Below are 23,336 nucleotides of genomic sequence, written 5' to 3'. Positions count from 1 at the left end.
GTGCTCTCACAGCCCCCTTTGCAGCCCCCTATCATAGGACATTTCACAGGCATTTTAGAAGCCTATATTTTTTTGGCCACGTCGCGTGGCTTCTGGGAGTCCTAACCACTGGACTGCTAGGGAATTCCCTTAGAAGCGTATTTTTTGTGTGCCTTTCTCCACTAGATGGTGAAAGGTTCAAGGGCAGGGACTGTCTTCGTAAGAGCTGCCATTTGTTGAGGGCTGCAATGTACTGGCTTATCTTGTTTAATTCTCACAGCTATTATTATGCTTGTTTTATAGGTGAAAAAATGGAGGCTCAGAGAGGTTAAGTAACTTTCCCAAGGTCACAATGACTGAGTGGCTAAGCCAGGAATCCAGCATAGGCACCTCTGATTCCAAGGCCTAAATTATTTTCTCTTCAATATGTTATCATTGGAACCATCCACAGTGCTCACAGCTTAGCTGTTGGGATAAACAGATAAATACCACCTGAACAATGAGATTAGTGAGCTAATCCAGGTTTATAAAATTCTTGGGGGGGAACATGTGGAAGGGAAGGGTTTGTTCTCTCTGGGGGAGGTGGGGTTGGAAAGGCTTCATAAAGTTTCCAGACTGCATGGGAACTTGTAAACTGGTTCCATAATGATGCCTTAAGATGGAAAATAGATTCCTGCATCAAATATTGGTGATTAGTTTTGGAGGCCACGGCAGACATTGTTCAGGTCACCACTGCTTCCAAATGAGTTCATCTGGGTGCCAGGAATTTAGCCCAAATGCCTGCTGGTACCTGCTTAAGTGATGGCTGGTAACCGGGCAACCCAGTCAGCACATTGTTTCATTAAAATCCTATTCGCGTGTGTGTGTTTGTGTGTGTGTGTGTATGTGTGTGTAGATGTGAATGTGTGTGTGTGAAAACTACTTTACATAATCATAGTTTTAATCTTACACACTATACTTTAAATTTAAATAAAATCGATACATTTTCAAGTTTGTGGCTATAAGGAATAGGGTAGTACTCCTAATTATGTGTTAACTTTTCTTCCTGCTCTTGGGTCTTAACTGCAGGCATCCCTGGAGGCTGCTTTCTCTCTGTTCTTCTCTTCAGGGAATTCATCTATTTTCTAGGCTTGAACTACTGTAAAATTCCTATAAAATTAAACTTAAAACTACAAGCAAAAAGCATGGCTTTAAAATGTACGGTTACAATACCTTCTTTGTCTGCTGCGGAGGGCGTTTGTGAGGGAGGGCACAGTGGGTGGCCGGGCTCTGGCATCAGGCAATTAGGAGGCTTCTAAACTGCTCCATTTCCTAGCTGTGTGGCCTTGGGAAAGTTACTTAACTTCCTTAAGTCTGCATTCCCGATCTATAAAAGAGTGAAAATAATAGTATCCTACTAATAGGACTATTGTGAGGACTAATAAAATAATGCAAAAGCACTTAGTAACTGGTTTGTTGTAAGTTACCAATAAGTGCTAATTGTAACAATAATTATTATTGCTCTCATCACTGGCAGGATAAAGCAATTTGGGTGACAGTGATTTGAAACCTGTGAAGTACTATGAAAATGTGAAATATTATTGTTTTGTACAGTGTTGAGTGAAATCCAAAGAGCTCGATAGAAAGGGAATCGAACAAGAAATCAGGAAAGCCAGATCCTAACAGATCCTAATGCTACTTCAGCCACTAACCCGCACTGTGACCTTGGGCCAATCTCTCTCTGAGCCTCCGCTTTCTCACTTGTAAATGAAGCAGTTTGCTTAGATTATCTTGACGAGCAATCCCAGCTCTGAAATTCTATGATTCCATGAGTGTTGGAGCAAATAAGTTATGTAGCAAATCTTACACGGTTCTTGGAATAGACTAGAAGGTTAATATGTCCCACTTATACCAATGGCTAAAGTCCATCTCTGAGGTTGATAAAAGTTAACCGCAACTGCAACAGTCAGAAAGAGCTATCTGGGGGAATTCAATGAAAAGGCAAACTAGGGCTTCCCTGGTGGCGCAGTGGTTGAGAATCTGCCTGCCAATGTAGGGGACACAGGTTCGAGCTCTGGTCTGGGTAGATCCCACATGCCACGGAGCAACTAGGCCCGTGAGCCACAATTACTGAGCCTGCGCGTCTGGAGCCTGTGCTCCGCAACAAGAGAGGCCGTGATAATGAGAGGCCCGCGCACCGCGATGAGGAGTGGCCCCCACTTGCCGCAACTAGAGAAAGCCCTCGCAGAGAAACGAAGACCCAACACAGCCATAAGTAAATAAATAAATAAATAAATATTAAAAAAAAAAAAAAAAGGCAAACTACAACGCACCTCAAGACTCTTGGGAGACATCTTTTTTGGTAGAAGATAATAACGTTATCTATAATGGCAATACTGAACTAGTCAGAAGAAAGGATCAGATTATGCCCGGCAGCTTTATACTTAGGCAGGAAAGTAGGTGCAAGACCCCTTAACATTTTTGGATGTGGCTTTGAATTGTAATGTGCTGGTAGCTCTCCCACACAGCTTGGGGGGCTCCTGGCTTCCTACCTTCCTAATGTACTGAGTATCTGCTGTGTACTAGATGTAGTGGTCAACTGGGCTACTGAGACACTCGGTCTCTATTCTCAAGGCACTGACAAACTATTGGATAAAGCATTTTAACTGTGGGGGGCTACTTTTACATTTTCAGCACAGTCCTGCATGGTATTTATATTGTTTATATACTGTTTGTCTATTATTCTGTGAAAACATAGCTGTTTGTGAATTCAGCTCTCCACCCTCAGCCCTCCAGCAGCTTCTGGATGTTAAATATTATCTCTTCATGTGAGCTGTACCAGCAGGAAGAGTCATCTGTTACTCTTTTACTTCCTGATGAGCCCTCAAACTGGTTTGTAGGGCAGTTATAGATTCTTTCTTTCTTCGCAGAGGAGTGATCATTTCAGATTTAGTTGCTTGGTCTTAGTCTCCGCCAGGACTCAAATTTTGTTCTTCCTCTTCACTTTCCTACCTTACCCCACATAAAACAAAATAACCAGAAATGATAACAAAAACTAGACAGTATGGTGTGGTGCCAGCAATTTGATGGATCAGCTAAAATACTTCTTTTGCTACTATAGCAGCTACTATTAAATGCCTTATCACTTACCTTTGAAGCTCTTCGGAAAAGTTAAAGTTATTTTGCATATAAGTGCTTAAAATCACCCCAATTACCTAAGATACTTTCATCTCCCTCCAAGATTCTTCTTAAAGGCCCTTTTGCTATTTTCTTCAGATACTGTTATAAATGTAGAATGCAGTATTGATAGATTTCTCCAAACTCACTGATTTTCATATGCCCTGAGAATAACAAGGATATTATGAAAATGACAATAGAAAAAAGTTCCGTAAAAATAATTAATCAAAAATCAAAAACCTGATGCTTAAAGATACTTCCAATTATCTGGAAAATTGATACTAGGTAACCGAGTGCTCATTCAACAATTCGGTGATAAGCATGTATTAAGTGCCTAAAACTGTGGCATTGTGCAAAGTACTGCAAACATAAAGGAGATTAAGAAATGGTTGTTGCTTTCAAGGAGCTCAATTAAAAATTGTTCCCTTTATGTAAACCAACTATACTTAATAAAAAAAAATTTGCTTGCTTTATAGCTTGTATAAATACTTAATATTTTACAAAACGTTTTCCACATGTAACAACTCATTTCATCCCCAGATCAATATTGGTTTCAGACTTCATAAACTTGAGATTTCTTGTTGCTCACTCTTCTTTGGCAACCAGAATGCTGATTTTGATGATGATAATGTTTGTATTTCTCCACTATTCCTGGTTTGATTTTATGTACCTAGTGACTAAGAGTTTGCAAAGTGTTTCATGGAAGATAATTTTTTCCACCTTCTCACCTTCTAGTCCTTGTTCCTCTTCTGCCCAGTTTCTCCCTGAGGGAGGTGGGGCTAAAATGACTTCAAATTCCCTGTGAGTGCTCTTAAGATAACGGTGACCTCTGCTACATACCTGTGGTGGGAAACTGGTTTTTGAATTCCTTTCCCACCAAAGCCTTTAGGCCATGATTTCAGAAATTCATTCCTACTTCATTTTTGCTTTCTATTTTTCCTTTATTCCATTCCTGATCTTTCCATAATTCTATGCTATCTTGGACTATTGTTTCCACCAAAAAAACAGAAACAGAATTTAGCAACTGAGGGATTATTCTGCCCAATGCTTTCACTTTATGGGGGAGGAACTGGGTTCCACAGCCATGAGGATCGCCAAAGCCATACAAATAGGTGGTAGAGTTGGGCTTGAACCTCAGAGGCTATACACTCTTTGACCAGATATCTTTTTTTTTTTTGGCTATGCCTGGAGGCTTGTGGGATCTTACAATAGTTCCCCCACCAGGGATTGAACTCTGGCCACCTGAAGTGGAAGCACGGAGTCATAACCACTGTACTGCCAGGGAATTCCCTGACCAGATGTCTTTTTAAAGATATCAGACTGTCTTTTTTTTTTTTTTTTAAATAAATTTATTTATTTATTTTTGGCTGTGTTGGGTCTTCGTTGCTGCATGCAGGCTTTCTCTAGTTGTTGTGAGCTGGGGCTACTCTGTTGCAGTGCACGGGCTTTTCATTGAGGTGACTTCTCTTGTGCAACATGGGCTCTAGAAGCGTGGCTTTCAGTAGTTGTGGCACACGGGCTCAGTAGTTGTGGCTCACAGGCTCTAGAGTGCAGGCTCAGTAGTTGTGGCGCACGGGCTTAGTTGCTCTGCGGCATGTGGGATCCTCCCAGACCAGGGATTGAACCCATGTCCCCTGCATTGGCAGGTGGATTCTTAACCACTGCGCCACCAGGGAAGTACCAGACTGTCTTTAAAAGCTATCTGTCAAGTGAAACATTCTTCCCAGGATAACATTCTTTTATATTGCTAGTATATAAATATTTGGCTACTGTTGCAACAGAGACCTGCCCAGTTTTACAATTTTTCACAGATTACACTGTTATGTTTTCAGTTTTCCCAGAGTGTACCTGTTCACCCAGGTACACTGTCCTTGAATCAATTGTTGAGCATCTACTACGTGTCACGCAGAACATAGGTGTTTTGGCCTGACTTGAATTGGAAGTACTCTTTGGATTCGCGTAGAATCATTTAACACTGGATTACTAGTAACTGTACAGTTTTAGTGTAAGTGGTCCAGTAAGTGTGAGAAAATAACAAGAATTGAATCCTAATAAGATGTTGAAGGTAGACATTAAAGCCTTTATGCATTTAGGATTTCACACATGCAGAGGACCCCCTCTACCCCTAATTATTTATTTATACATTGTCTTATTGAAGTAGTTGATTTACAAGGTTATATTAGTTTCAGGTGTACAACACAGCGATTCAATATTTTTCTAGATTATACTCCATTTAAAGTTATATTGGCGGTATTCCCTGTGCTGTACATTACATCTTTGCATCTTATTTATTTTATACCTAGTAGTTTGTACCTCTTCATCTCCTTCCCCTATCTTGCCCCTCCTCTCACCCCCACCCCCTTCCACTATTAACCACTAGTTTGTTCTCTGTATAAGAACCGCCAAGTGTGGTTTTTAAAGTCTCCTGAATTTGCTACAAAAATGCCAACAAAGGTTAATCTCCGGGGATCTGTTTCTATTTACTCGTCTTCCTCCATCCCCGCCCCCAACCCCACAGTGGGCTCCAGCTGCAGGGGGCCCCGGGGGACCAGGGGGCCCGGGCGCCCGGGAAAAGCGCGACACCCCCACGGGTGGGACTGGCCCCTGGCGCGGTCCCGGCCGCTGCCGCCAGCCGGGGTCGGGTCGCAAGTCTCCGGCGGCCGGGGCGGGGCGGGCGGCGTCCTGCTCTTCCGGCCGCGCTCGGACCTCCCCCTCTGGCGACACTTGCGCGGGGCCCAGGCGTCGGCGTCGGCGGCGTGGGGGCGGTGCTTGCCTCGGGCGTGGCTCTGCAGGTGCGGCCCTGACTCACCACCGAGCCCCCAGAGGCGTTAACCGGCTGGCCCCCAGCAACTCGACCCTTTGTTACGTGTTGCGGGAGGGCCGGGCAGGGCTGCGGCAGGCTCTACCGCGCCGCGCTGTGCGCCGAGTTGAAGCAGCCCCTGACCATTGAGGAGGCGGTCCCCCACCATCTCCGGCCCCACGAGGTAGGGTGACTGGCCTGGCCCCGGGACCCCCTAGACGCCCCCTTCTCCGCGGCCACCACCCCAGCCCCGCGGGCTCCCGACCGGAACTGAGTTCCCCAGTGTTCGGCTAGGGGGCGCCCGCGAGACTGGAGCGCAACTTCGTGCTGGGCTTCTAGAAAGGCCCTTTCTGGGGTCACAAAAAGGCCGAAGCGCAAAAGGAAGATTGTTCCCCAAAACACAAATGTAGAAGTCCCCAGAGCTGTTGCCTCAGAAATAGAGAATTCTGATTTGCACACGACTTTGCATAACCACCTGCAAGTTATTGATTTAGCACAGATAAATGGACCCCATGCTTTGCTTCCTCTTCTTCAATATCAGCATCTAATTATCGGCCCTCCCTCCTCCCCCCCAGCCAGCCCGCTAACGCTATTTACATGATAATGTGCCTTGTTCCCTCCCCTGGTGTACTGCAGTGATTTGGGGTGGGTGGGGTTATATTAGGGTTGTGGGCATTTACCCACATTTAGGGTGGTGGAAAATGGGCTTTGCCTGTTGACCACCTTGGTAACACTGGCATCTGGCGTGGAGAATGAGAACCTCTGACAAGGTGAAGCAGGCAGTGAGTCTCAGGGTTGGGGACCGCTGGTGAGAGGGAGAAATGTGACTGCAGCCCTGAAGTGTCACTAACACGGACCCTGTGACTAAATAGATTATTCGGGTGAGCGCAGGACAGCAGCCAGTCTGCTTTCTGGGATTCACATGCTGAAAGATGTTCACCTTGAATCAAGGTGGAGTGGCTTGAGGATTTATAGGTGCCGTACATGTCAGCAACTGTGTCATGCACACAATGTGCATAGGCTTGAGGGCTGGGCTCCTTTGTTCAGTTATTTGTCCGGACTGCTGTGTCAGAAATTAGCTCCTGAGAGCTGGGACTATGAGAATTTATCCATCGTTAAATCCCCGTAGTCTGGAAGGGTGCCTGGCATGTGGCAGATGCTTAAAATATTGTTGAATGAATCCATTTTGCCCATAAAATATCTTCTCATAAATAAGGTCACCTCTGTATGATATGGGAAATGTAAACAAACAAATAAATAAACGAATGTCACCGATTCTGTCTCTCAGCCTTCATTTCCTCCTGTGATCCCAAGCCCTGTTGAGTTGGGTTGGTCTATGACAGTAGTTCTTTAACTCCAGGCTGCATCAGAATTACCTTGCCAAAACAGATTGCTGGGCTTTGTCCCCAGAGTTTCTGATTGAGTAGGTCAGGGGCTGAGAATTTGAACGTCTAACAAGTTGCCAGGTGACACTGAAGCTGGTGGTCTGGGGACCACACTTTGAGAACCACTGCTTAACAAGGTCCAGAGAAATTGCTGCAGGCCTGCCTCTGCTCTAGCTCTGTCATGAAACACATAAGCTGGGGAATCCTGTTCTAGCTTCTAGAATTCCTGATTCCCAAAACAGCTGATCATGTTACCCTCTGCTTAAAATCTTTTAATGGCTTCCACTGTTCCTATGCTAAAGATTAAGATCCTCAACAAACCCTACAAACCCTCAGATGCTGTGGGCCTTGCTCTCTAGCCCCATCTTTTTCTCTTCTTTGTGCACTAAGCTGGTTTTTCTTTTGTCCCCACCACCGGGCCTTGGCACATGCCATTGCTTTTGTCTGTGCCAGGCTCCCTACCCTGCTATTTTGAATAGTTAACTCCTAGCTGTTCTTAGGTCAAGTGTTACTTTCACAGGGGATTCTCCTGACTTCCCCCAAAGGTCAAATCTCCCCATTATGTGCTTTCATGGTACCGTGTATTTCTATCTTTAACATTTTGTGTAGGAGTTGTAATTTAACACATAAATCCTCATAACTATTTGGTAAATGTCTGTCTTCTCTGCTATACTCTTAGCTCCATGAGGTCAGGGACCTTGTCCATTCTGCCTCATGAATGTACACTGGTACTTAGTTCAGTACCTGGCGTATAGTAGGCATTCAGTAAATTCAGTAAATATTATGGTATAATTGAATGAACTTTGTCTCCAGAGATGTGTACTGCTCTGCCTTTTTGCTCTATTTCCTTTGCAGGTCAGAGTTGATGTCCATTTCTGTGGGGTTAACTTTGCTGATATTTTGGCCTGTCGTGATCAGTATCAGGAAAGGCCCCGACTTCCCTTCACACCTGGTGAGTAGGAAGGGGCCAAGTGACTGCTTCAAAAAAAGAAGATATAGAGTGTTTTCAGAACCATGTGCTTCATCTTGGGCACTACGATGGTGGTGTCTGCCTGCTGTCAGTGGTGTCTCAGATATGTCAGCCTCGCTACTAATTAGAATCACTAGATTGCAAGTGCTGTGAGGGAAGGTTCTATTACTGTCTTGCTCAACATTATTGCCCTCCCCCCACCCCCGGCCCCATTAGTACTCTTGTATCTGGCTCATAGTAGATGCTCAATAAATACTTGATGGATTGATTGATTGAAATATAGTTGACGTACAATGTTATGTTAGTCTCATGTGTACTACATAGTGATGTGACATTTGCATACATTATGAAATGATCACTATGGTAAGTCCAGGAACCATGTGTCGCATACAAAGTTATTACAATATTATTGACCATATTCCTTATGCTATATATTACATCCCTGTGGCTTTTTATTTTATAACTGAAGATTTGTACCTCTGAATCCCCTTCACTTATTTCATCCACCCCTCAATAAATACTTTAAAAATGCGTAAACGAACAAATACAATTTTACATATCATTATGCTCACCAGAATCCTGATCAGAACCATCATTGGCCGTAGTCATTCCCTTTCATTCCTTGACAGTGCCTCAATTTTGTTTTTACCCTGAAGGATCATAAACATCTGGTTGCAGCTAAAACTCTCAGTCCTCACGAATACATTCCCAAAGAAACCTAATACCAGAGGATCAGAAAGAGACAGTTTATACATTTCTTAGCAGCCTGCTCTCTGATTTGCATTATGCCCAATCTGATTACATTTAGATCCTGAATATGTGGACCAATGACTGATTTTTGTTGCTGAAATTTATTAAAAGAGATATAAGTATAGTTTAGTATATATCTGTATATATATATGTCATATATAGTTATATACTGTAAATATACAGTACATGTATATTTTATACAGATATATACTATTAGGGATACAGTGATTGCAAAACAGTTGCTGTGTTTTGGCCTTAGGGTACTTGGTTAAGTCTCAACAATTGGAAACATTTCCCTCTGTTTGTATTTGTTGAAATGCTGGATGGGGGGAAGATGTCATACTCAACTGAGTTATTCTTCTGGCGGCTCAAGTGGGAAATGTATGATAATTGAATTCAGAAATTTTGGAGGTGGAAGAGGAAAGGGCAGACAACACCAATTCATCCAACTGAGCCAAGTACTACATGAATAAGTATAGTTCATGTCCTCGAGGGCCTCATAGTTCAGAAGAGGAGACGTGGAAACAGATAAATACAATATGATGAATTTGTCATTGGGGTGCTGTAGGAACCCAGGGCCCCAGTGATCAAGGTCAAAAGTACTTGTGTACCCGTAATTCTCTGTGCTTTTGCCCATTCTTAAAATTTTCATTTGTGTCACGGTAAGAATGGGACTACTATAGCTTTTCAGGTTGTTATCATGAAATCTTAGTTCACTTTGCTGTGCTTTGGGTACAACACTCTTACCCTTCTTCCTGGGTGGGGGGAACATAAACCCTCACAGCTCCAGAATACTCACAGGACAGCCTGTTGATCAGGGTTTTCTCATCTCTCTTGTGCTGGGCTTTGCAGATAACCTAATCTTTAAACAATTTGTTTTAGGAATGGAGTTTTCTGGGACAGTATTGGAGACAGGCACAGATGTCAGCACGGTGAAAGAGGTAAATTAGTTGAATCTAGGGAATTGATGTGTGGGTAACTATGAGAAATGTGCTAACCTCATTTGTAGCCAAAGGGTCTTGCTTCTCCTGGACTTTGCCAGCAGACACCAAAGGGAAAACGAGACGGAGCAGGGAGAAACTAATTCTGAATTGAGGGAAGGAAGTCTGTGGAAGTTCCTGGCTTCGTTAAATTTTTTATTACTAGTAAAAGGCAGCACCTGGATTTTTAGTTACTGAGAGGATAGAGAATTCTCAAGTTTCAGTCTCATGTGAAAGAAATGAACACTGGGATTCTAATTCATATCAGTCTTTTCCTTGCTGCATCCTATCATTGTCCAAAATGTGCTCAGATTGGCTTGGCCCCCTGATGGGAGTAGTGAGAAAATGGCTGAATTATTTACTAAACAGTAACACTGAACAGATAATTAAGGGAACCTGTGTCTTAGTGGGTCAGAAAGAAAGATTTCTTTCTTTTTTGGATTAATTCGGGAAGGGATAAATAGCAAGGGCATGCATTTGAACATACCCTTAATGGTAATTTCCCTTCAGGGAAATGGAGTTATTGGCGTGAGTGGCTTTAATGGTATGGCTGAAGAATGCATCATTGACCACAAGGTAGCCCTACCTCTCAATACTAATCCTTGGAGATTTTTTTTCTGCTTTCTTTTCTTTACTTTTCATCTATCCATCATTCCTTCTTCTCCTTTCCCTCTCTTTCTTTGTCTTCTTTTGGTTATATCTTGTTTCTCAGCCAAGCACTTCTTTCTTTCAAATGCTAAACCCCTTTTTTATATCGGTGTGACAACACTTGCACAGAGGTTTGTTTGTGTGGAGTGGTTTAATGAAGAAGGGCATTTTGTTTTCTGAGCCCCGGAGCAACCGACTGGCTCTCCAACTGGACCATAGTTAGGTGGTTTTGGTAGAAAAACTGGTTTGGGGCATTGAGCTGGATGTAATGGGTTTCTTCCCCACATCAAGCTTGTGAAAGAAAGAGTCCTGGGAACGTTGCCAGCCAGGGTGGGCATGGGGTGGGCGTGGGGTGGGGTATGTTTGTGCAGGATGTGAATGATGCCCCCTAGTGGTGAACGGTACACTTTTTTAAAAAACAGCTTTATTTGAGGTAAAATTTTTATGCCATCCAGTTCACTCATTATACTACAGTGGCCTGTGTTACCTTCTCTATAAGCTGGTTCCTTCCTGATCCAGATGCCAGCCTTAGGATTTTCGAAGAGTGATGCACGCAAGTCTTGAACTTGGCCACTGCTTGCTTGGTCTTGACTTCCACTGGGCTTGGTTCCTGACATGTGTTGCCCTTTGCAAATCAAATCATAACATATATTGAGCAGCCTTTATGAACAGGTACAGGTGCTTAATCTCTAAGTCACTGTTATCTCTTTTATAGGCACTGTGGCAGATTCCAGAAAGGGTCCCCCTCCGAGAAGCTGCTGCCCTGCCGGTATCTTATGGCACTGCTACTTTGGCCCTGGAGCGTCGGGCCCGTACCCAGCCTGGGTGAGGACTGTGTAGACAATAGAGGGCTAGATGGTACCTTCTCTGATACCAGAAGTGTCCACCAAGACCTTGCCCCTTCCTTTCCCTTCCCTGACCCTTACCTCATGTCTATCTGAGGAAAGGCCGAAGGAAGGTAGCGAGTGACCCAAGATTGGAGCCTGGTGACAGTGGGGATATCCTTTTGTCTGAGAGGGAATGGTAGACTGTGAACTTGGCCAATATGTATTTGGAGAAATCTGTCCCTCAAGTCTGACCCCTCTGGATATCACCTCCTAGAAAACTTTACATTTTAGTGAGCTGGTTTATTTAAACTCGCTTCACTCTGGTTCTAATGGAGGCCTGTGGTATTTGTTTCTGTGAGGCTTGGTTGGGTGTACCTAACTGGGATATTTCAAACTCAGAGGTGCTGAGTTTCCCACTTTACCTGGAGCGTAACTACAGCTTCTTGCTCTTTTCAGAGAGCCTCAGAATTGATCCAGGGAGATGGGCTTAGTTGAGCGGTGGCTGTTACCTTCTAAAATTTGGCAGTGTTTAGTAGGAGAATGATTTGAGGACAGAATTTATGAAGCAGAAATTGGAGTGGTAGTGCAAAGGAAGGCTGCCACTGGAATGAGGAAGAGACTACCTAGAGAGATTAAGGACCCTTACCTGGGAAGTCTTCCAGACTGGACTAAATTAGCACTGATCTACATACATAACCCAGCCTGAGAAGCTGGAGAGCATACGTATATGTGTACATGTACATGAAGGGTCGAATGAAATGGGCTCTCAGTTCTCTTCTTGCTTGAAAATGTCCTAGCTTCAAAGTGTTCGTGAAATCATACCGTTGGACGGTTTTTGACTTGTGGAGCAGCGCTCCTCTTGCTCTGGCACAGAGAAAGCGTTTCAGTGACAGCAGCAGCCGGAGCCGCAGGCCTTGCCGTGATTGAGGTGGCAGCAAATGTTCTTCAGGCCAAGGTGTTTGCATGTTTGATTCTCCATTAAAAAATATCATACCTCTTGTTTTCAAACATGGAATATATTCATTTATTTATTAGAAATCATGTGCAAGTTACTGGGGATGTAAAGTAACCTAGAGTAGGGTCTTGCCATCTATTTGCTTGCAGACTGGTGAGGGGACTTAGCAGTAAACCACTCATCCTTCTAAGTTACTAGAACCTGGCAAGGTTCAATTCGCTTCACAACCTCTGAAGATTCTATTCCTTCTACCTATAATGCTCTAAACTGTCCCCCCCGAACTTCAAATTTAAACTCAGGTGTCACTTTTTTGGAGAAGTATTCTTTATCCCTCAGGAGACATTTTTCCCCTCCCCTGGACTATTTGTATGTGGTCTCATAGCATCCTGTACTTCTCTTTCATAGCATGTGGTGAATCCTTTACTTGTGTCATTATTAGATCAATGTGTCCCTCCCACTGGACTGTAATCCCCATCAAGGCAGGAGTAGTGTCTGTTTGATTCATTATTGCAGTCCCAGCACCTAGCATGGTGCCGAGACCTTAGTAGGCACTCAATAATTATTTCTTGAATGAATGAATAAATACATGAAAGAAAGACCCACCTCTCTACAGGGGCTTTTCTCGGAGGCTGCGGGTATTAGAGAAGAAGGATTTCTTGGAGGAGGTGGACATTTAAGCTGACTTTTGCAGGACTGATAGCAGTTAAATAGAGGAAGAAGAGAAGGGAAGGCCATTTTAGTGGTGGGAGGACATATTAGAAGACAGGGACATAGGTACTAATGTGATGCATTCAGGGAATTGCAAATAACATCTGTGGAGCAAAGGATGTGTGTGGGGAACAGTGGGATATGACTGCAGGGAGGGGGGCAGAGATAAGATCATGAGGCACTGAAGAATTTGAACATTTCTTGGAAGCTGCAGGAGCTATTGAGGATTTTGTAGAGAAGTGACATGATCATCTTTGCATTTTGCAGAGCTCACTTCGGTAGCAGTGGGGATGAGGGATGGGGGCAAGGTCAGAGGCAATAGGACAGATTCCTGGAGCAATCCAAGCCAGAGGTGATGATACTTGAAACAAGGCACTGGAGGCGATGATCAGAGAGATACCAAAGTAGAAGAAAATAGAGTATTTGGTGACTGGGGAGCATCCTGATATAGTTGAAGGAACAAGGACTTTGACATTAGCCTGACCTAGGGGCGAATTCTAGCTCTGTCTCTGGCTTAATAGCTTCAGTTTCCTCATTTGTACAATAATGCTTTCTCATTGGGTGGTTATGGGAATATTGAGGTCACTCGTGCCATGTGCCTGTTTGAGGGCATGGTATGTCATGGGGGATCCCTTAAAAAGGGATCCTGTTATTATTAGACATTGAGTGGGAAGGCGCAAACTAGATGCACTTGGGGATTTGCCATTTGTTGGGACTGAGAACCCAGGAGGACATGGTGAGTTCAGTTTTGGATGTGCTGAGTGTGAGGTTCCTGTGTAGCCTGCAGTTGGGATATCCAGAGGCGCCAAGATGCTATACAGGTTTGGTGATAATTGGACTGATGTGGAATTTCTCCAGGTGGCAGCTCTCTTTTCTCACATTGACTTTCTTTTGGGAAGGACATGTGAGTTCTGAAAGCAGTCTTAGATACCAGGAGGCTCTTCATGGAGTATTAACACATTTCAACTCAAAAGTGAGGGCTTTTAGCACCTCTCTTAGGGGGGAGACCACAGTTAGTCTCATTGTCTAGAACCATTGACTATTTAACATTTCTGGGAAGATAAAACTGTACCATTTGTTTTATTTATTTATTTTTAATTTTTTTTAAAAGGAGATTCTGCTACTTTTTTTTTTTTTTTTTGGTTGCACTGGGTCTTAGTTGCAGCAAGTGGGCTCCTTATTGCGGCAGGCGGGCTCCTTAGTTGCGGCATGCATGTGGGATCTAGTTCCCTGACCAGGGATCAAACCCAGGACCCCCGCATTGGGAGCGTGGAGTCTTATCCACTGCACCACCAGGGAAGTCCCTACCATTTGTTTTAAATAGTTATAGGAAGTTAAGTAGAGAGAAAAATTTGCTTTAATTCAGATATTAAAATTAACCTAAGCTGTATTTTCTTTAGCAGCAATAATGGTTTTAAGCAAAAACAAACAGAAAAATAATGTCATCATGCCACCTACTTGGAACAGGTCATTTTGAGAACACCTTTCATTCACAGTATTTCATATTGCTTTCACATTGCCTCCACAGCAATTATCTTACCCTTGGTCCTCACAGACCACTTGGGAGATGGGGAATGCAAGTGTTTATTATCCCTATTTCACAGACAAAGAAGGTGAGGCACCAAGAGAGAAAATGATTCACAGCAGGCCTCACTGGGACCTACAGAGAATCCTGGGGTTGGAATCAGGTGCCTGACCCTCGACTGGTGTCTGCTCTCTATGGCACTGTGTGCTGATAGCAGTCAGTGAAATGCAGATGTTTGAGGGTTCCACGGGGGGAGTATTTGAGGGTAGCTTTCAGTTTCAAATAGTTATGGGTGAGTTTGGAATTTTTTAAGGGCACAGATGTTCTTGGGTGTTTGAATGCACGTTCTGAATGTCACCTTGGGGCCAAAGTGCTTGGGCTGGTGGATGCTGCCCAGGGATAAGGCACCTCTAGGCAATTCTTGAGTGTCTGAAGATTTTCTGGAGACTTCCAAACCCCAGACCTCCTCACAGTATCGCCCACAGCCATCTATGCCATCTTTGGCAGGCCTTAGGCATGGCTTTCTACCAGGGTGATGGGGTGGGAAAGCATGGGCTTTGGAATGAGCAGCATTGGATTTGAATAGTTGTTCTATCACCTACTGCCTGGATGATCCTGGCTTAATTATTGGGTTGGCCAAGAAGTTTGTTCGGTTAGTGAATACATTGTTCAGTAAAGTTCTTCATGAAAATGAAAAATGTGTCTTTTATTTTTACTTAAAACCGAACGAACTTTTTGGCCGACCCTATACTTAACCTCCCTGGGTCTTTGTTTCCATCTACAGAATGGGAGTAACTGTACCTCCCCTATAATGTTCTTATGAGGTTTAAATAGAATAAACAATTGCATATGTGTAACGATAGATTAAATTTATCCAACACTTTGTTTTCCAAGTGCTTTATATACAGTATTCCATTTAATTTTAAAAATGTATCTTATTTTATGGATGGGGTAACTGAAACTTAGAGAAGTTGGCAGGCAAAATAGAGGTTAAAAGCGTGAACTCTAGAGATGAATTACCTGGGTTTGGCTCCCAGTTCTGCCTCCCATGAGCTGTGTGACCTTGGGCAAGATACTTAACTTCTTTTGCCTCAGTTTCTTCATCTTTAAAATGGGGATAATAATAGTATGCATGTTATTGGGATATTAAGATTAAATGAGTTATTAATATATGTAAAGCATTTAGAATAGTGTCGGGCACATAGTAAGCACCATTTAAGTGTTAGTTCTTACTAAGTAATTTGCCTTAGGTAATACAGCTAGTTAGTAGCAGAGCCAGGATTTGAACTCAGGTCTGTCTGACTTCAAGATCTTTCCATTGAATCATGTTTTACCCTCTGAGAAGTTTTTCCTGATCTTGTAGATCGAGGTTAGATACCTCTAGCTTGCACTTCTGGACCCCTCTGTACTTCCCCCGTCATACTGCTGGATCTTGCTTTTTTGACTCTAAGCTTGTTATTTAGCTTGTGTCCTTACTACTTGACTCATAGTGGGTACTCAATAAATGGTGGTTTTAATTTGCATTTGGAGAATAATTTGTGAGTGTCTCCTGAACTGTCGCCTAGCTAGACCCGGTGGGGTTCCGGATTCCTGGAAATGTGGATCACGTTGCCAGTGAGTATGGAGGGGCCAGTGTGATGGTGCTGTGTGACGGGCCTTATGTGTTGGGTTGAGGCTGATGCTAGGACAGTGAGGTCACACTGGTTTCCTTCTTTAGTTGGAGGCTGGGTGGGTGGGGTGAGCCTTCTTGGTATGTATTCTGGACCATCAGAAGCATTGTGTTCTTTATGTAGGTAATAGCTACAGCCGTGCAAGCTGGCGATGCAGAAGGGTGCACAGTCCATCGTGAGCTATGGTCAGGGCAGCCTGAAGGAAGCAGTAGGGAAGCTGGTGGGCAGTGGCGGGGTGAACGTGGTCATTGATACCGTGGAAGGAGATATCTTCCTGGAGGCTCTCCGCAGGTACATGCAGTGGTCCTCCCGAGTGGGCTAGACCTGGGGCTCTGCAGAAACCTTTCCAGACCTCTGTCTTCCTTCTGGCCTTGCTTCTCTTTTGTCTTTGCTGCTCACTTTTCCTGTAGGCACGGCATCAACGAGAACAGCTGAGTGGGTGGGTGAAAAGGAATAGAAGCAGAGGGAAAATCAGGAAATGCTTAAATATAGCAGAAACAAAATAGCCAACTGGAAAATATCCAAAAAATGACTGCGGACTCTCTAGTTGGCAATATCAAATGTTTTAGAAATTATACATGTGTTAAATTCAGCTATGCCTGCCCCCACTAACTACTTTATATACATGGTGTGGGTAATTCTTGAGGAGATCATTGTTCAGATGTTAGAATTACTGGGGTGGCAGTCTCCCAGTTCACTGAGCAACAAGGTACAGACTCTTTTGATCTTACTGGTTTCTGAAGCAGCCACCAGTATAGGTGTCTCCTTGACTTGTTTTATTTTTTTATTTTATTTTATTTAAAAAAATTTTTTTTAAAAAATTAATTAATTAATTAATTAATTTATGGCTGTGTTGGGTCTTCGTTTCTGTGCGAGGGCTTTCTCTAGTTGCGGCAAGTGGGGGCCACTCTTCATTGCGGTGCGCGGGCCTCTCACTATCGCGGCCTCTCTTGTTGCGGAGCACAGGCTCCAGACACGCAGGCTCAGTAATTGTGGCTCACGGGCTTAGTTGCTCCGCGGCATGTGGAATCTTCCCAGACCAGGGCTCGAACCCGTGTCCCCTGCATTGCAGGCAGATTCTCAACCACTGCGTCACCAGGGAAGCCCCTTGACTTGTTTCATTAAAAAAAAAAAAAAAAAATCACTGGAGATTTCATGGGACTGCTGTATCCACACCAATTCTCATTCTGTTTCAACCAGGGACCCTGGAGGGCTCTGATAATGTTAGCTTCATTTCTTGTGTCATCCTGGTAAGCACAGTTTTGTGGTTTATCTTAGTTTAAAGTAGAAGAAACAGAAGCAGAGAGAGCAGCTTGCCCACAGAAGGGATCCATGTGGTTCTATAGCCCCTGTGCCCACTGTGCCCACTACTGTGCTTAGACAGGAGGCAAAGGTAAGAGTGTGTTGACTAAATGGAGAGCCAGGACAGAGGACTGCTAATACATGCCCTTCTCTTGCCTTCCAGGTAATAGTATTTTGGCAATTATTCAAAATTCCCTAGAAAAGTATATAAATTAAATGAGTCCTAAAGTAAGCCTTAGTGTAAAGCAAATGATGCTTCATGAGAGTGTCTGAATTCTTATTCTTGCTTCCTATGTTCAAAATTTTCAAACTCAGTTGTTCAGCATTGGAATGATATCTGTTTATACCTGATTCCCTTCCACAAAGTAGTTGAGTAGTTTAATAGACAGTTTTGATTCTAAAGTGGGTTCCCTTACAAGACTGGCTAGTTTCTCTGACCCCCTACTATCTTGCTTATGGCTTATTTTTCTATTTTCCTACTGAGGAATACAAATTGGTGTAGAATGGGTCACCCCTGCCAGTTTGTAAGGTCAATAGGAATTCCCAGCTGGGTGTTTAATGCATGTTGCTTTTTTTGTTAATTGTGGTAAAATATACAGTAACCTAATATTTAGCATTTTAACCATTTGTAAGTATACAGTTAAACATGCTCACAATGTTGTGTAACCATCCCCAACAAAAACTCTGTACCCATTACACAACTGCCCCCCACCCCCAAAACCTACTTTGTCTCTCTGAATTAATGTACATTGCTTTCTCTCCCCTCATTCTGTGTTTTTTTATTGTGGTAAAAAATACAGAACAAAAGACTTGCTACATTTACCATTGTAAAGTGTATAGTTCAGTAGTGTTAAGTATATTTACGTTGTTGTGAAACAGATCTTCATGAGTTTTTCTTCTTGCAAAGCTGAATTCTGTATCCATTAAACAATAGCTCCTCTTTCCCTGCTTCTCCCCAGCCCTTGGTAACCGCGATTCTACTTTGCTTCTATGAATTCGACTACTTTAGATACCCCCATATAAGTAGAATAATACAGTATTTGTCTTTTTGTAAATGGCTTATTTCACTTACCATAATGGCCTCAAGGTTCATCCATGTTTTAACATGTGACAGGATTTCCTTCCTTTTTGAGGCTGAATAATATTCTACTGTATGTCTATAACACATTTTGTTTAAACATCCATCAGTTGATGGACATTTGGATTGTTTCCACCTCTTGGCTATTATAGATAGTACTGCTGTAAACATGGGTGTACAAATATCTTTTCAAGACCCTGCTTTCACTTCTCTTGGATATAGACTCAGAAGTGAGATTGCTGGATCATATGGTAGTTCTATTTTTAATTTTTTGAGGAACGTCCATACTGTTTTCCATAGCATTTGCACCATTTTATAATCCCACCAACAGTCCATGAGGGTTCCATTTCTCTAAATCCTTGCCAACACTTATTTTCTGTTTTTTTTTTCTTTTTTTAAATAGTAGCCATCCTAATGGCTGTGAATGTACATTTCCTTTTATAATCTTTTTTTCTTCTCCTTTTCCCCTCAGCCTGGCATGGGAGGGCAGGATTGTGGTGGTAGGTTTTGCTGGAGGAACCATTGCTTCTGTGCTGGCCAATCTTCTGCTCCTGAAGAATATCTCTGCCATGGGGCTGTGCTGGGGCCGATACCAGGACCAGAACTTTCCCCTCTTCTCCCGAGGCCTGTCCTCAGCAATTCAGTACTGCCAGGAAGGGTGCATCCAGCCTTACATTGGAGCGGTTTTTAAGCTGGAGGAAGTGAGACGCTCTTAAGGGATGTGATGTAGATAAGGCCAGGAAATAATCTGTGCCAAACTACTGGATAGTTTCTCTCTAGATACTATAATTCCTCCTTTTATGGAATTAAAGGGTAAACACAATGTAGCATAATGAGGTCTCACAGGCTGCAGAGTCATAGGATTTCTCCCTGTTGGGTTGTATGGCTGTATACTCAGGCCTAGTTAGCCAGTGGGAAATGGAAACTGTGAAGGCCATGAAGGAGCTGGATTTTGAGGGCTCTATCTACATCACTGGTATCTTAAATAGAGTGATGTGATAGTACTTTAGAAAATAATTTACCCGTGTTGATATGAACTCTGAACTTCACAACATACAAGTCTAAAAAGGAAGCACTTAACTTGACCTTTGATTTTAGAATACAGACTCCTTTAAAGTACAACCAGATGATTTAAGCTGGAGTTCTGTGAACAGAACACCAGAATCATGCTCAGTATCATATGACTATAATTCATCCATTAGTCTCTGTAGTTAATTTCATTGGCTATTCAAGCCCTTTTTCATTCCCTCACAGTCCCATTAATGTGGCTTAAACTTCCTCCAAAGTACAGTTGTGTGCATTCATATGCAGTATAGTTGTAAATGTGATTCTGTTAGGCATTCACTGTGAAGGGTTTTTTTTTCTTTTGGCTGCACCTTGTGGCTTATGGGACCTTAGTTTCCCGACCAAGGATCGAACCCGGACCCTGGCAGTGAAAGTACTGAGTCCTAACCACTGGACCTTCAGGGAATTGCTGAAGGATTTTTTTTTTTTTTTTTTGGCTTAATTTGTTTTAATGTTCAAAAAACGGTTTTGGTAACTCTAGTCAGCCATTGATGGAGGTGGTGTTTCGTTCATATGCAGATTAGTGGAGCCCAAGCTGCCAGGCTTCATTGCTCGCCAGCCTTCCATTTTTATGTTTTTCCTATGATGAGGCACATTCTTCTCAAACATGTTTTACTTTCCTCCTCATCTTTTTGGTATGTCAGTCAAGAAGGTAATGTTCAGTGGTAAAAAGAGAACCTGACTGGCCATCAGAAAACTGTTGGATTCTGTTTTAGCTCTGTCCCCATCTGGTTACAACTTTGTGGAAGTCCTCTCACCTTTCTGACCTTCACTTTCCACATCTCTAAAGTTGAGGGGCAGGAATTCCTTGGCGGTCCTGTCGTTAGGACGTGGCGCTTTCACTGCCGGGGCCGGGTTCAATCCCTGGTCACGGTATTAATATCCCATAAGACGTGTGGCATGGCCAAAAAAAAAAAAAAAAGTTGAGGGGTAGGACGGTATCAGTGGCTTTCAGATTATGCTTCCGAGCCACATTCGGGATGGGCGGTTGCAGGTGTAGACTTGAGCTGCTTGGGCTCTGGGACTCCATTTCTGCTGCTGGGGCCTGAGTAGCTGCGCATTTTTATTTTTTTATTCATGCTTTTCTTAAGAAAAGGTTTTGTGGCTTAAAAACTTGAAAACCACCTGTTTAGAGAATATCTGGATCCCTTTGCATCTTGTGGCTTTTATTATGTGACTCGTAAACTGAGGTTTGCTTTACCTGAGGCTCACATACACCTGTTGATGTAGGATAAGCACAGTTAGGCAGTACCGGAGTGGAACCGCGTGCTAGTCTGTGCTGTTTCTACTCTGCTTTGGCGTGTTCTAGGTGCTGATCTGGTAAGAGAGAAAGCCAGAGGTAGATTACGATTTTAATCATCCACACTGATGTTCTCTCTTCTCTTAAACACAAATTACTAACCTGCTGTCAGCTTCCATTTGCCCTCCTTTTCAATGAGGAGGGCACATAGGATTTTTCTAGTTCTTCCCACTCTGCTGACCTTCCCGTTATCAACTGTTCCCCGAGGCCACTCTCCCTAACATATTTCAAGCATCTCATTTACACACCATCCATTTACTATTTCTTCCCTTTCTGCTTCTTTCAATATGCAAACCATTTAGAATAATAGTAATAATGGCAGCTCACAGATGTTAGGTGCTTATTATGGGTCAAGAACTGTGCTAAGCACTTTACAGGCATCTTCTCACCTAATCTTCGCAACAACCCTTTGAGGTATGAACCATTTTTATCACATGTTGCCGATGAAGAAATCAAGACTTGTAGATCTAAGAAACCTGCCCTAATGTATGTAGTAATGACAGACCCGGAATCCAGTCCAGGTGTATCTCTGACTCCAGAATTGGAGCTCCTTATGGCTATGTCAAACTCTCTCTTCAAACAAGCCAGGAAATTGCTTCTTAGAAACCTTATTCTAGAGTATGAAGTTTATCCATCTATCATGGAATCATCTATGTGAATGAACTATCTCACTGTTAAAATGACCAGGAATCTTGAATTTTCCTGAGCACTACCAGAATTTATATATTTTGTTCTTTTAAAATGAAGATGATTAAATGAAATTATAATTAATTTCACTGAACTTTAAAGCCTGGGTAGTATTTTTTTCATGTAAATCCATGAACATATTGGAAACAATTATTTATCAGAACCTGCTTGGGCTTGGAAAATGACCACCGTACTTACATCTATATAGTACCAGAGACACCAATGCTTCCTAGCTTATATTTTCTCCTGAATATGTGGACTTACAGATTTGACCTTGATAGTTGATGTTAGTATTGTTACCGACCAGAGTTCTTGGACTCCTTAATCAATAGAAATTGATGATGCCAGACAAGAAATTGAGGCAGCACGAGGGAGCAAAAACAAGTAACAGTTTCCCTTGATCGCTCCCTGAGGCGGGGCGAGCTGGTGCCGTAAGTGGGGTGAGGGTGGGGGCAGATCCAGGGGTCAGGCCAGAGGCGTGGCTTAGGTGGTCTGCCCACCCCCTCGGTGGTGCTGTGTGCAGGGACCATGCACAGTACCTGGCTTTTGCCCCTGACACCTCAGAAGTGGCAGTCGGAATTTTGGTCTGTTTGTATCTTGTTGTTCATAATTGGCCCCAACTGTGCATGCGTGCAGTTATTTTTAGTCCCTTATTAGTTTCCTTGTAGTCTGTTGCTCGAGGAGACATTTGTCCAGGTGCAAGCACTGCAGCAAAGGGTCCCAGGTCCCAGCCTGTCTCAATAGGACCACATACTTCGTACCGTAGCCTTTTTAGTAGGCGTAGGGTGTGAACTTCTATAACCCTCTCTGCTTCTCCTTCATCTACTTGTAACTACTTGTGCGATGCCTGTCATTCCCATAGACCATAAACTCCACGGAGGCAGGGGCCATCAGGTACTCACATATCTGTTGAATGAATGATTGAGAGTATGGGGCTCTAGGATCAGACCCCAGAATTCACACCCCGGCGCTGCCACTTAACTGGCTGTGGGCAGGTGACTTACATCTTTGTGACTTAGTTCCCTCATCTGTAAGGAGGACAGTAATATACCCAACCTCCTGGGGTTGAGGATTAAAGAAGATAATACACATAAAGGCACATAGTAAACATTTTTAAAGCAAAACATGTAGTCATTATAAAATAACAAAATTGAGCTCTTTCAGGTCCCTGAACTGTAACACTTTTGCGTTGACACTTTAGAGGGCAGGTTTAGAGACACAGTCTTTAGATTCTGAATTTTAAGTAGAATTTATTGTTTCCTGAAGGGTTATATCTGTGCTGTGACAGGTGGATCATGAATTAGCCCCATGATCTGTTCAGAGGATGGCGTTATTTGGATGTGCCAAGTCTGCTTTCTGTAGGGAGCTGTGCACACACGTCTCCACCTGGTACAGTACTTAAACCTCACAGATCTGAACTTGTTTATTATGTGAAGGTTCGGTGAGATCACCACATGAACAGATTTAATAGGTAGAAGTTGTTTGTTTGAGGTTTCTTAAGTGTATCTGTGGAATACTCTACAAAATTAAAGTACTCTATTAGTTTAGATG

At 43.1% G+C, this 23,336-nt stretch overlaps 1 protein-coding gene across 1 annotated transcript in view; it reads left to right on the top strand.

Moving 5' to 3' along the window:
• The first annotated feature begins 11,416 nt into the window (after window positions 1-11,416).
• Window positions 11,417-23,336, top strand: part of SEC16B (SEC16 homolog B, endoplasmic reticulum export factor) — a 93,871-nt gene continuing 81,951 nt past the window's right edge. The window contains exons 1-2 of the mRNA XM_057552418.1: window positions 11,417-11,493; window positions 17,632-17,746. The gene's annotated coding sequence lies outside the window, so the exon portion shown is untranslated. The remainder of the gene's footprint in view (window positions 11,494-17,631; window positions 17,747-23,336) is intronic.

This window comes from Balaenoptera acutorostrata, chromosome 1, assembly GCF_949987535.1.
Source record: "Balaenoptera acutorostrata chromosome 1, mBalAcu1.1, whole genome shotgun sequence".
Taxonomy (NCBI): domain Eukaryota; kingdom Metazoa; phylum Chordata; class Mammalia; order Artiodactyla; family Balaenopteridae; genus Balaenoptera; species Balaenoptera acutorostrata.
This window is presented reverse-complemented; position numbering and strand designations above follow the sequence as displayed.